General features: G+C 37.9%; 2 long non-coding RNA genes across 2 annotated transcripts in view; both read left to right on the plus strand.

Moving 5' to 3' along the window:
- The first annotated feature begins 1,313 nt into the window (after positions 1-1,313).
- On the plus strand, positions 1,314-3,075 carry LOC113293735. Its single transcript, XR_003332515.1, has 3 exons — positions 1,314-1,540; positions 1,700-2,354; positions 2,473-3,075. It is a non-coding gene; the product is annotated as an uncharacterized LOC113293735 (long non-coding RNA).
- A 3,307-nt stretch (positions 3,076-6,382) lies between these two features.
- The window catches only part of LOC113300307, a 9,408-nt gene continuing 3,940 nt past the window's right edge, over positions 6,383-11,850 (plus strand). Inside the window, exons 1-4 of the long non-coding RNA XR_003335706.1 lie at positions 6,383-6,707; positions 7,112-7,439; positions 7,555-7,894; positions 8,061-11,678. This is a non-coding gene — a long non-coding RNA (uncharacterized LOC113300307). The remainder of the gene's footprint in view (positions 6,708-7,111; positions 7,440-7,554; positions 7,895-8,060; positions 11,679-11,850) is intronic.

Consider the following 11,850-nt stretch of genomic DNA (forward strand, 5'->3'; position numbering starts at 1 on the left):
AATCTTGCTTCGTCTAATGATGTTTTGCTCACAAATTTCCTGCAGGAGAGGGCACTACAAATGTACAAATTACTCTAGCGCTGCTGTCAAGAACAGCCATGAAATTCTGAGTAGATATATTATATATAAATAGCTTACTATTTGTGAAGATTTTTTTGAGAATATATATATCAACAAAGTCACTCGTCGTGCTCCTGTACTCTTTCTGTAAGTTGTATATCTTAGTCTTGCTCTTCATTTGATTTCTTCTTAGAGTAATTCATCTGAAAAAATTTGTTTATTTCTGGATAGAAATAACGCTGACTCTGACAAACATATATCCAAGAAAGCAAAAGAACCCTTACTTGCTAACCCACCATGGCTTTTAATATCCATGATCACCACCAACAACAAAGACAGCATAATCATTTCTCATCTCTGACATGACTTACGGTTTGATTTTGTGTTACTACTGATTTTTACAGGATATTCTACCTTCAAACACACCGATTGGAGTGAAGCAATCAAAAAATTTCAAAGTGTGAAAGCCAAGTATTGCATGATTTGAAGGATCTCCTCAAATATTGTGAAATTTTTACTGAGACTTCACGGCAGAAACAATGAAGGCTATGAAGAATCATCTTTATCACTGGTGGTAAGTTTCATAATCTAATTCCATCCATGTGACTGTCAAAAAATGTTGATAGACTTGTTTGAATTTGGTAGATGATAAGATTGAGATGCACATTGGACATGAGATTGTACTTGGTGTTGTTACTGTTGTATATGTGGTAGCTAACGAGTGTTTTCCCTTCATCAGAGCAAGCAAATCTTAGATGATTATATATAAGAAAGATCGGATTTTAATCATTATCTTAGGCTTTGCTGGTACCGGTGAAGCTGGGTTTTCGAGAGGAGATACCATAATGCTGATTCTGGTTCCTCTTTAGTCCAAGACCCATTTGTATTTTCTTCTTCTTCATCTCCATAACCCAAAAACTTCTAGCTAAGTTATGAAAAACACTTTCATAAACTTGAATGGCTGGATGACCACTTATATGGAAACATATGGGAAGACCCATGCACTCATATGGTTTATTACAAATCAGTCACACTTCCGTTATTTCTTTGGTTAAGTCAGTAGGTCCCACCGAGTTAGAGTTAAATGACCAGGTATAATACCAGTCTGTCCTTAACTTAACTACACCGAATCTCTGGCCGCAAATCTTGTTACTATCAATCTCTATGATATTTTTAACGGACATGATTAGTCAGAACTATATAACACATTAGATTTTCTTTTCCAAATCATTTTTATCGGACGCTTCTCTCTCCATTACCATTACAGAGCTCTGCAAAACTTGAGATTCACTGAAGAAGAAGAGATTTCGAGGGAGAGAAATCGCAAGCAAATCCTTATAAGATTGTATAGTTAGTGTGTATGGTTTGTTAATTCTCGTACGGTGATTTTGTGAAGATTTTGGAGCTAAGACTAGCATCTGATTGTTGAATACGGTGGTTTTCTTACAAGAGATTAACACAATGTTTGCAGATGAGGCTGGTAACCACATTGTCAAATTTCATATTATTTTCAGAAACTCTAATTTTTACGATTTTGGGGATTTTTCATAAACCCTAATTAGAGAAAATTGGGGATTTTCTTGTACGGTTGATGCTTGTGTTTTACTAATTGATTATCTAATTATGTTATGAATTACAGGAAATCGATGAATGGGATAGAACTGGAAGTTGGGGTTTTGAAGTTGTATGTGGAGAAAGTGCAGGGAAACAATGGGTCTGGTGGTATCTGTGATGGAGATGGAGTTGTGTTATACAGTGGTTAATGAATCTGGTGATGGAGATGGAGTTGCAATACAGGAGCTGAAGGTGAAGCGACATGAAAGGGTTCTGGATAGGGTTTATGGAATGACGTTCTTATTGGTGATTGTTGTTTGAATGGCTTGAAGCAGGGTGGTGATCTGGTGAATGGATATGGGCCAGTGGTAATCTTGTAATGAAGAGGAGATGCAGATGGTTTTGTTGGGTTGCAGCTGCAGTTCAAGTTGATGGTGGTCGCTAAAATGATATGATGATGTGTTTGCTGTCGCAGTGCAGGTTACGGGGACTAGATGAATGTATTAGGTTTACAATGAAATGGTGGATGTTCATTGATGGCTTTGAGCTGAGAAGATACAGGCAGGTGGTGTCAAAGTGAATGTACTAGGTTTACAGTGAATGGGTTGCTCTTTAATTCGAATTGCAGTTAATGGGTTGCTCTTTGTGCAAGAGGTTGCTGGTGAAAATGGCCAGAGCACACATCTGGTATGACCACATTGAGGAGTGTAACATAATTTCAGGAGTTCGTTGTTAGCAGGGTAAAGAATCCAACCTTGGTTTGATGTTTTTATTTCAAATTTCGTGTTGGATCCTTTTTTTTTTTTTTTTGGTTGTGGGTATTTTACAATTGGGTTGTATTAATTTTATTTACTACAGGCAGAGAGGAACCATGATGGTAACAATGCTGGTAATGCCAGGAGGTTGGTCTAGAATATGGAGAAAAACATAACAGAAGAGACTCAGATTTATGGCGAGCTCGAGGAAGGAAACGAGTATGGAATTGTCAGCCACCATCTACACCAGCCACCACCATTGTTTTTCCTAAACCAGTTTGCATATCCACTAGCATACCACCAAATCCTTACCACCACCATTCCAGTGCATATTCCCCACCAGTTCACATCAGTTCCAGAAATTGATAAACGTTCACATCATCACCAGCTTGCAGCAAACTGTGCAACACTAGGAACGACTTGGTAGCCAAGCCACGTCAGAAGATGCCACGTGTCAGAGTTGGCCCCCGTCAGAGGATGCCACATGTCAGTGGTACACGTCAACAACTGCCACATGTGATAATTTAACCATGGTTAATAGTAGCTGGAGTTAAAGAGAGGGTATTTTGGTGACAACTAACACCGTTTTTTGCCCAAATAGTTATTTGGGACAGAACATGATTATTTTGTAAACCAATTTCAAAAGTGTGATCATTTTGTAATCGAATTACAAAAAGTAGGACCATCTTATAATTGACCCTTAATATTAATAAAAGCTAATTCTCTCTCTCTCAAAAAAAAAAGGAAAATGTACAAAACAGTTCTAGTATTAGGACCCGATTCACAATTAAACTATTACAAACTACTGTTACAAACTATTAACAACATTATCATACTTCCGTTAAAAAGAGAGTCAAGTGGTGACTCACAGTTAAATATGTAAATTAAATTTTCTATGTTTCTTTCATATTTATCACTTCATATACAATTTTAACTTTTGCTTTCATTATAATTTTTTTGACGTTGGTGTTATTTGTAGGTGGTGGTGGTGCCGCTTACATATCGTTACACCGCATTCAGGATCGTAAAACCGCATTCAGGTTCGTTACACCGCGTTCATGATCGTTACACCGCATTCACCCAAAAGGTTCACCACTACCCCTTCGGGATTTAGCAGAGATTCTTAAGCTTCCATCACCACCATCACCGCTTCATCACCACCACTTCAACCAATTAGTTAACTACAAAAGGTATTTTGAGAGAGGGTATTCTCGGAAAAGATAACACCGTTTTATTCAAAAGTGTTAAATCGGATGGAAAAAGACCATTTTGTAAATGAATTACAAAAGTATGATCATTTTGTGACTGAATTACAAAAAGTATGACCATTTTGTAATTGGCCCCAAAAAAAAAAACAATATATCCCCGGATCTGGAATTAAATGAAACTATGAAAGTGAAAGGAACACACACCTCAATGAACCATGACATTACCTCTGAAACCAAACCAGCAACACATTTCCTCTCTAAAACCGATTTCCGGCAGAGGGAAGTTTTTTCCGACAAGCTTGAACTGCTCAGATCTTTTTAGATCTGAGCAGTACCAGTTTTAATATTCCTCTTCTAGTGTAAAGAAAAAATCAGAAAAGAAAATCCTAATCCTAACCCCTAGCTCAATTTTCACCATCAAACCCTAATCGGCCGCCATTGATTTAGCTAACCTAATCGGATAAATCCCCGATTCCCCGGCCTTCCCGTTCATCTAGGTCGTCTGCTTGCCTGCTGGTGTGATAATACCTTAATTCCTGAAGATTTATGCTTCCCTGAATATTTATGCTTGATGGGAGTTGGGTTTTCATTGAAGTTCAATCGCTCTGACTTCCATCGATTTATCCAGCCTTGGATTCCATATGCTACATCACTCCATCTCTCCCAGAAGATGTATTTTTCAGATCGGTACTTCCTCAATCTCTTCATCGGAAAAGTAAAAATGGATCTTTGGCTTCTATCCAATTACCTTCTATTTCTTACCTTGAGTTAGATCCATTCACTTAGCTTCAACTTTACCTGTTGTCCCAAAGACTTCAGTTTTTTAATTTTCGATTTCTTTAACCCTTTGAGACCAGTTGATTGTCGTACCTATTTCTCAGATTGTACCAATAGTCTTCTAATTAATTTATTAAACCTTGATTTCAATACCATGTTGTGCTGAAAGTAATCAGTCTAGATTTCTTTTTTATTCATAGTTTCTTCGGCTAATAAAGCCCTCGGTTGTTTGCTGGACGTTTTTCAATTCATTGTGTTTTGAATGTTGCAAGGCAGGTAGCTCTAACCACCAAATTATTTTTAGTTTTAACTATTAATTTAGTTGTGTTGGTGGTGTCCTCTCATATTGTTGCTCTCCTCACTTCCTTGTATTTATTGCTTGAACTTGAAGATGTTTTGTTCAATGTTTATCTGAAATTCTGGTTTGTTTGCATAAGGTTTAATGAATCCCCTAAGTTTACAAGTTTTTCTACCAAGAAATTGTATCTTTCCTTGTTGTTGGTTTTCTGATTTGGTTTAGGTCTTTTTGGAAATTAAATTTCAGTTGGGTTTATCTTTTTTAGTCTTTGGGATAACAAAGTTGAGCTCTAACCTAGAAAAACAAAGAAAGTAACATCATGGATTTATATAAGCAACCAAGATTAGTGACTCCATCACCTTGGTCCTTTGTTGGTCTTTTGATCTTCTGTGAATTTGACCAAGGTGAATTTTGTCACTCTAGAAGCATTATATGCATCTCCATATGTTGGAACTTGGTTATTTGAAATTCAGGATTGTGTCGCAGCTTCATAGTTTCTTTGTCTCTCAACAGCAAGTGCAAAACCTATTTGATTCGCGAATGGCCGGTGAATCCGTCACATCTACCTGATCTATTCTGCCAGAAACTGTTCTTTACCAATTTCAGCAAAGTTTTAGTATTATTTGAATCTGTAATTTATTTGTGTTGCTTCTCAGTTTAGTAATTTTTAGTAGCTCTTTGGAAGTAGTAGCTTTATTTTTAATTGTATTTCGATTTTAAGTTAAAGTAACTTTGTAATAGCACTTTTAGCTTTTAGAACTAAATCCTCAAGGGCAGAGATTAGATTCTACTTCAAGGCTCAATCAAAGCTGAAGTATTAATTTGAAGTTATGGATCAAGATGAAAAGCAGAGGAGCAAACGGATATCACTCGGGCAGCTCTTCGCAGCATCAAGATACAAAGGCATGACTAGCAACCTCGATCAACTGCATCAGACACCTCTACTTCCATCTGAGTTCCCATGGACACTGCAGTGCCCATCAAAAATACAACTTTTCTTGTGGAAAGCATTGACCGAAGGCCTTTCGACCTTCGAAACCAATATTCACCCCAGGTGCAACTCTGAATCGAAGATTGTTATTATGCTCCTATATCATCTTATCGTAGAAATTCATGGCATACCAATCTAATTGTATTTGATGAATCTTGGGGTATTATATACCCTCGTGTGATAGCCCTTTAGTAGTTTGATAAATTTCATGCTTTAAAAAAAAGAACCTCAATGAACCCTACCACAAAACACTTAAATACTCCCATTTACACCATATCACTCTCAATCAGAAGTCAAAACCGTCGCTCACTTCCTGTGGGAATTCATCTGCTCACATTTCCCTCTTCCTCTTGTTCCCTTCCCGTCTTCAAAACCCACCAAAACCCAACTCAAACCCTCACTAGTTTTACATTGAGAGTGAGTGACCATATGCTTATGTAGTCCCCATCTCTAGCTAAGCATGAGGTAGTAACCATTTTTAGCAGTTGTCATGCACTCATGCATAAGCTGACAACAAGTAAAAGTTCTTGCTCGCGAGAATTGTCAAATTTTTATATTAGGACACGGGGCGATATATTTTAGTGCACCCATTAACTCCTTGTTACGACCTGACTAACTAAATATAATTGAATCTTCTTCTTCTAGGCAACCAGGTCTGAGTCCCTATCCCTAGTCTGAGTGTTAGTAGTTTCATCATGCTCTAGGTTGTTGTGACATTGAACCCTTGCATGCTAGACATCATGGGTGCATCATGAGGTATCTCCTCTGCTGAAACTGTTAGCCCATCAATTTAGGTGGATCATACACTTGGGGAAGGTCCTGCACTGAGTGGCCGATGAGAAGGAAACTACTAGCTGACTGACAAAATGTAAAGCTGAAGATGGTTTGGCTGGTTAAGCAGAAGAAAACAAAGATGAATAAACTTCACAAAACCAAAAGACTTTTTCCTAGCACTAAGGATGTTCGTTTCAGTACTTTGTTAAGAGGGCGTAACAGATTGGAGCACTATAGATGTCGCCCAATAATCGCCACGTTTGAAAGTTTACTTGAAGGATCTACTTAAGGTACATATACTGCGCATGTGCATTACGTAATATTTTAGGGTCTTAAATCTGTTAAGTTCCTTTACTTATTATTTGATATGGTTGCTCTTAGATCATCTAATGTGCACCTAGGTTTCTTCTTAACATATTAATGAACATACTCATTGAATTACGAGTTGCAACTCGCAACTTTAAAGCAATGGCTGTGATTTAGCACACAAGAACAACTGATGTTATGAGTAAACTGCAGCTCCTGTTTCACATTGCAATGATATTTTAAGAATTCATATTCAGCTAATTAGGACTTAGGCTAGCAGTTAATTCATGTCAAGTTTGTTGCTGCATGATTTTGCTATTTGGTTAATATTGCTGTTAATTGCTCGGACTTTAGATTAATAAGTTAATTTGCCTTGTTGCGCTTGTAGGATTGCATACTCTGGGTGATACCCATTTTAGTGGTTTTCCATACGGTACTCCTGTGAAGTATCTGAGCTTGTGGCGTTGAGGTGCTGGATTTGATGTGGGGAAGCAGATTTAGGAGTATTAATTCCTTAAGTTCCTCCAGAAGGAAGAACCTTGCTAGACAATCAAGAACTGATAGTTCAGCAGATAACCGAGAAGGTCTGAGAAATAGTCGAAGTGGGGATTTTTCCTCTGATGTTGAGATTGTGCAATCTCATGGCAGCAATCTCTGCAGAAGCGCAAGAGTTAAGGAAGCAGGACAGCGGAGGCTGTGAGTCCTATTGACCTAATGTGAGATGCATTTTTTTCTTGTCCTTTTATAATTAAGTTACTGGCTGTTAGTCATGCTTTTGTGCTAGTTATAGTTCTTTCAGCTCAGCATACATGATTTTGTTTGTGATTTCAGGATGGACTTCCGGTTCAGTTTGAAGATCTCTTCCTTACCTGTTCAGGGAAGGTTGATTCTTGACCATCATATCATGATAGGAGCCGTATCTGGCCTGTTGGTTACAGATCTAGTTGGCATGATAAGGTAACCGGATCTCTTTTTATACTGGATCGGCGGAAGCTCTGGACCAATCTTCAAGGTCAGACTATGCTTGCCTCTGCAATCAGTCATACCTGATGCATCAAATAGTCCTACTGAGACAAATTGAATTCTTGGTCAGTCCGAAGCTGAAATCTAAGTAGAAAGTGAATTTGTCATTTTGTCAGAAGCTAGTGATTTCGAGGACGCCAACATTCAGGTGCTTCTTTCCGATCCTTGTCCACCTGAGCAAGATCTTTTATTATGTTTTGCACTCAGAACCATTTAGTGAATCTTACTATGTTACAAAAGATATTTTGACACCACAAGCCAATTGCTTAGTCCAAAAATCTGGTGGAGTCTTCTCTAATAAATTGGGGTTACAGGATGAAGTTGTTGGATTTTTTGCTGAAGGAAGGTCATCATCTTCGGTGTTGGGTAAGGTCTCTGCGATGTTTGTTGGTGTATAAAAGTAAGTCAAACAAGACTCTGGCAAACACATTCACAGGAATCAAGTAAACAGCTAAAATTTAGACAAAAATCAATGAAGTGTGGATTCCCAGGGTGGTAATCTTTTAAGAATTCTTGCAGTGTTCAGTTCTATCGTACCCATGAGTCAGATGGTAATCTGTTACAGATGCCAAGGACAGGAATGGTATTGGTTCCCTGTCCTCTTTTTAGGTTGCCTCAATAATAAATGACCGTGTCTAAATAGAGAGTCTGCCTTAGCCAAATCCATGCAGCTAAGCACGTGTCACAACGAAACGGAGAAAACTAGGTTAACAAATTTATAGTTTGGGGGGTCTTTCTGTTTAAATAGTACTGCTGCATTTGGTACATTGGTTATTGAGTTTTAAAATGATTACAAGAGTGAATTTTCTTCCCAGGTATAAGTATTGTTTATGCATTTGATTGGAAGAAAAATGGATTTCATTTGTGGGATTTGAGTAGTAATTTATACACGGTGTCTGCACTAATAAGTTTTAGTGTACTATAAGCTACGGTTGCGACTCAGTGAAAACTTATTTTAGCAGAAAATGATAATGTATTTACTGGATTCGTAATCGTAATGTTTTGAATATGGTTAGACAATTGTGGTGGCTAATTTAATCTCAACCTTTTTAACTTACAGCATCGGCTCTTTTTTAAGTTTGATATTCTTATTTCAAATATTTTTGGTAGAAGTACTGTATACCTAAATTACTGTGTGTACTCAATTGCTATGTGAACTTGCCAACTTGGGTTGTGTACCGTGTGCTAAATTGTGCATCGATCTCGATTAACCTTGCTCATTTTCTGTGTACTTAAGTGTAGTGCGTTTTTACTATGGTTTATGCCTAATATCCTTGCCATCCCTTTTAGTTTATATTCAAGTAATACCAAATTGTATCACTCATCGGCTAAACTAGTGTTACTGTGCGTACTGCATGAGCAATGATGGCGTTTCCATGAGTGAGCTAATTTATTAACACTATTTGGTTATTTAGAGATGTTAAGTTTGAAATGATCATCTATAGTTTCAAGGTAAATAATGCCCTCAACTAAGTGTTAGTCTGTATTTAATTTCAAGTTAGCTAGTCCATGAATGATCGAGACACATATATTCTTCTCTTAGGGTAGCTTTAGAGTTCAGAAGGAATGTTCCGTTAGACAGAAATGGGTAGATAAATTGGTACTGCTAAGTTAAGTACTAGATTATGAATTTGGACATCATTAGTGGTATTTGTGGATCGATAATGCTTGTATGAAAGTGAGCCAACTCGTCATTAGTGGGAAAGACTGTTGGACTTACAGCATACCGTCCTTTGCACTTATGTTAAAAATTCTGCATTAGCATGCTGCTGTGGTACCTCATCTCTATAAACTGTCTGTTTGTGGGAATTGTATTCAAGTTCTTTTAAATGTTTTAATAAGAAAATGTCTCCAAGTGTTGTTATTCATTTGCTTTTGCTGGTATCCAGTATTAAGAACTGGTGAACATTTTCTAGGGCCTTGTCGTGGCGACGACAAGTGATCTAATATTCTTTGCTTCCATCTGATTGTCGTAATTTGTTGATAGGTGAAGCTTGTGATTTTGCTTTCTGGCTTGATGTGCTATTTTCTGGACTTGTACCTTGGAGATCTTAGATCTCATTTATTTTCATGTCTGCTAGTCTTGGTTACCTTGTGCGCTGACTTAGCATCTTGGCTGCATAAATTGCGCTTGTTGAACAACAAATAAAAATGATTGATGTAGACATGGCTAGTCTTGGTTACCTTGTAGTTAGGGTAGTATTTCGGAAGAAAAGACGGAGATCTCTGTTTTAGTACAAAGGAGTAGTAATAGTAATGGTTCCAAGCAGTAGCATTCATATCTCACAGCGCCAAAGTAAGATAAGGGTGGTTCACTGGTACTTATTTGGTTTGCTTACAAATAGTTTAGAAGTGAGTGCTAAAATTTGTGCAAGATATTGAGAAAAGAGTATTGTTGTGTTTTTGGCCTCATCTTGAGATTAATGTTATGAAGCAGGAATTATAATATCTGTATCTGTAGCTGGTAGCTAATTCTAGTTGGTTGGATCAGCTAAGGACTACACATCTGGAACTACAGTAAGACAGAATTGCACATGGCCATAACCTGTCCAGTTCTGTATTTTATTTTCAATACTTAATTTAAACTTCAGTGATAAGATTTAATGGCATGACATTTGATTATTCTTGCTGTTGCGTGAGACTTGATTTTGCTCTAGCTAATTCGGTGCTGCGATATCTCATTTATGATACTGTTAGTGACGTGGCGAGTTGGGGATAGTTGTTGCTATGCAATTCATACTATCCGCTGTTAGATATAGTTGCTACTAGAGGTAGTTCATACTATCTAAATGAATGAGATGGACCGCGGTCGTGTTTAATCCCTTCGAGCCACGGAGCAGGGTACAGAGGCAGCCGCTTTGCGGTTCAGTACAATTCTGCAAGGTTGTTCATATCGTCGGAAAGGGGTTGGTTACTGCTTGGCAGTTCATACCATTTATTCGGAGATGATTGCAACCTTCGCAAGTACATATCGTTGGTTAGAGGTAGTTTCAGTACTATCTCTTCATACTACATAGTAAAGAAATGATTGTTGCCTCTCCTAGATGATTATGAGGTAATTCATATCATCTGTCTCGACTTGTAAGTTAAGCAATGAGGGGATTCATATCATCTGAGAATAAAGGATGGTTGCTGTTTATGATGATAGTTCATACGATCGATATGGAAATGATTACCAACTCTTTTGAGTAGTTCATATCATTTGAAAAAGATGTTCTGTTGAGCTTGAGTGTGTATTGTGAATTGCCAGGCCCAACTGGGGCTCCCACCTACGGGTGCCTACCCGGAAGACCATTGGCAACCGGCCAATGGTGGCTGGTACCCGACTAGTCCGGCAAGAGATATTGTATCCTCACAGTAAAACGATGGGAGTATATAAGCAATGTTTTCCTGCTTATAAAGCAGTCTGGGATAAATCAGTGAACATTTTCCTGGGAAAATCAAATTGGTCAGAGTCATTTGGAAATCTGGTTTCTCGAGTGGCGTTTCAGAGAATTGGAGCTTTCCAAGCGGGACGTAACCCGACCGGTTGGAAGCAAAAAAATTCTGGTCCGCCGCACCAAATTTTATGATCTGTCTGGTCCCAGGCACATAAGCTTGAGATGATGTGCAAAGGAGTGGAGAAATGGTTGAACCAGGATAAATTTGGACTCATATGTAATTTATGCAGGAAATTATTGAAGAGCTTCCTGGGTCCGATACATGTTCAGAATACGAGTTCTTAACTAGACAAAATGACTACTCCAACTTCATGCTAAAAGAAAGGGTATATTTCAAGGAATTCAATACGAAGAAGCTGCAGATGGTGTATTTAGAAAATGTAAAAGGCTTAAGCTGTGTATGGCTCAAGACCTTGGATTCAGAAGACATTTTCCTAATGGCAAGCTATGGAGCTCAAAGGTATCAACACAGCTGGCTGGTGTGTTTTACAGGTATTTGTATTTCGGATCTCAAGTATCTAAGTGGCAGAGGCTGTACTATTTGGATGTATACCCTGTCTGCTAGGATTCTTTATCTTACCCCTCTTTCTGGTTTTGTTTTATACTTTTTCCTTATCATCTTCTTTTTTCCTTTTTATCTTTTTTTTTTTTGTTCTGTTTTTTT

The sequence above is a fragment of the Papaver somniferum genome, chromosome 7 (genome assembly GCF_003573695.1).
Source record: "Papaver somniferum cultivar HN1 chromosome 7, ASM357369v1, whole genome shotgun sequence".
Taxonomy (NCBI): Eukaryota; Viridiplantae; Streptophyta; class Magnoliopsida; order Ranunculales; family Papaveraceae; genus Papaver; species Papaver somniferum.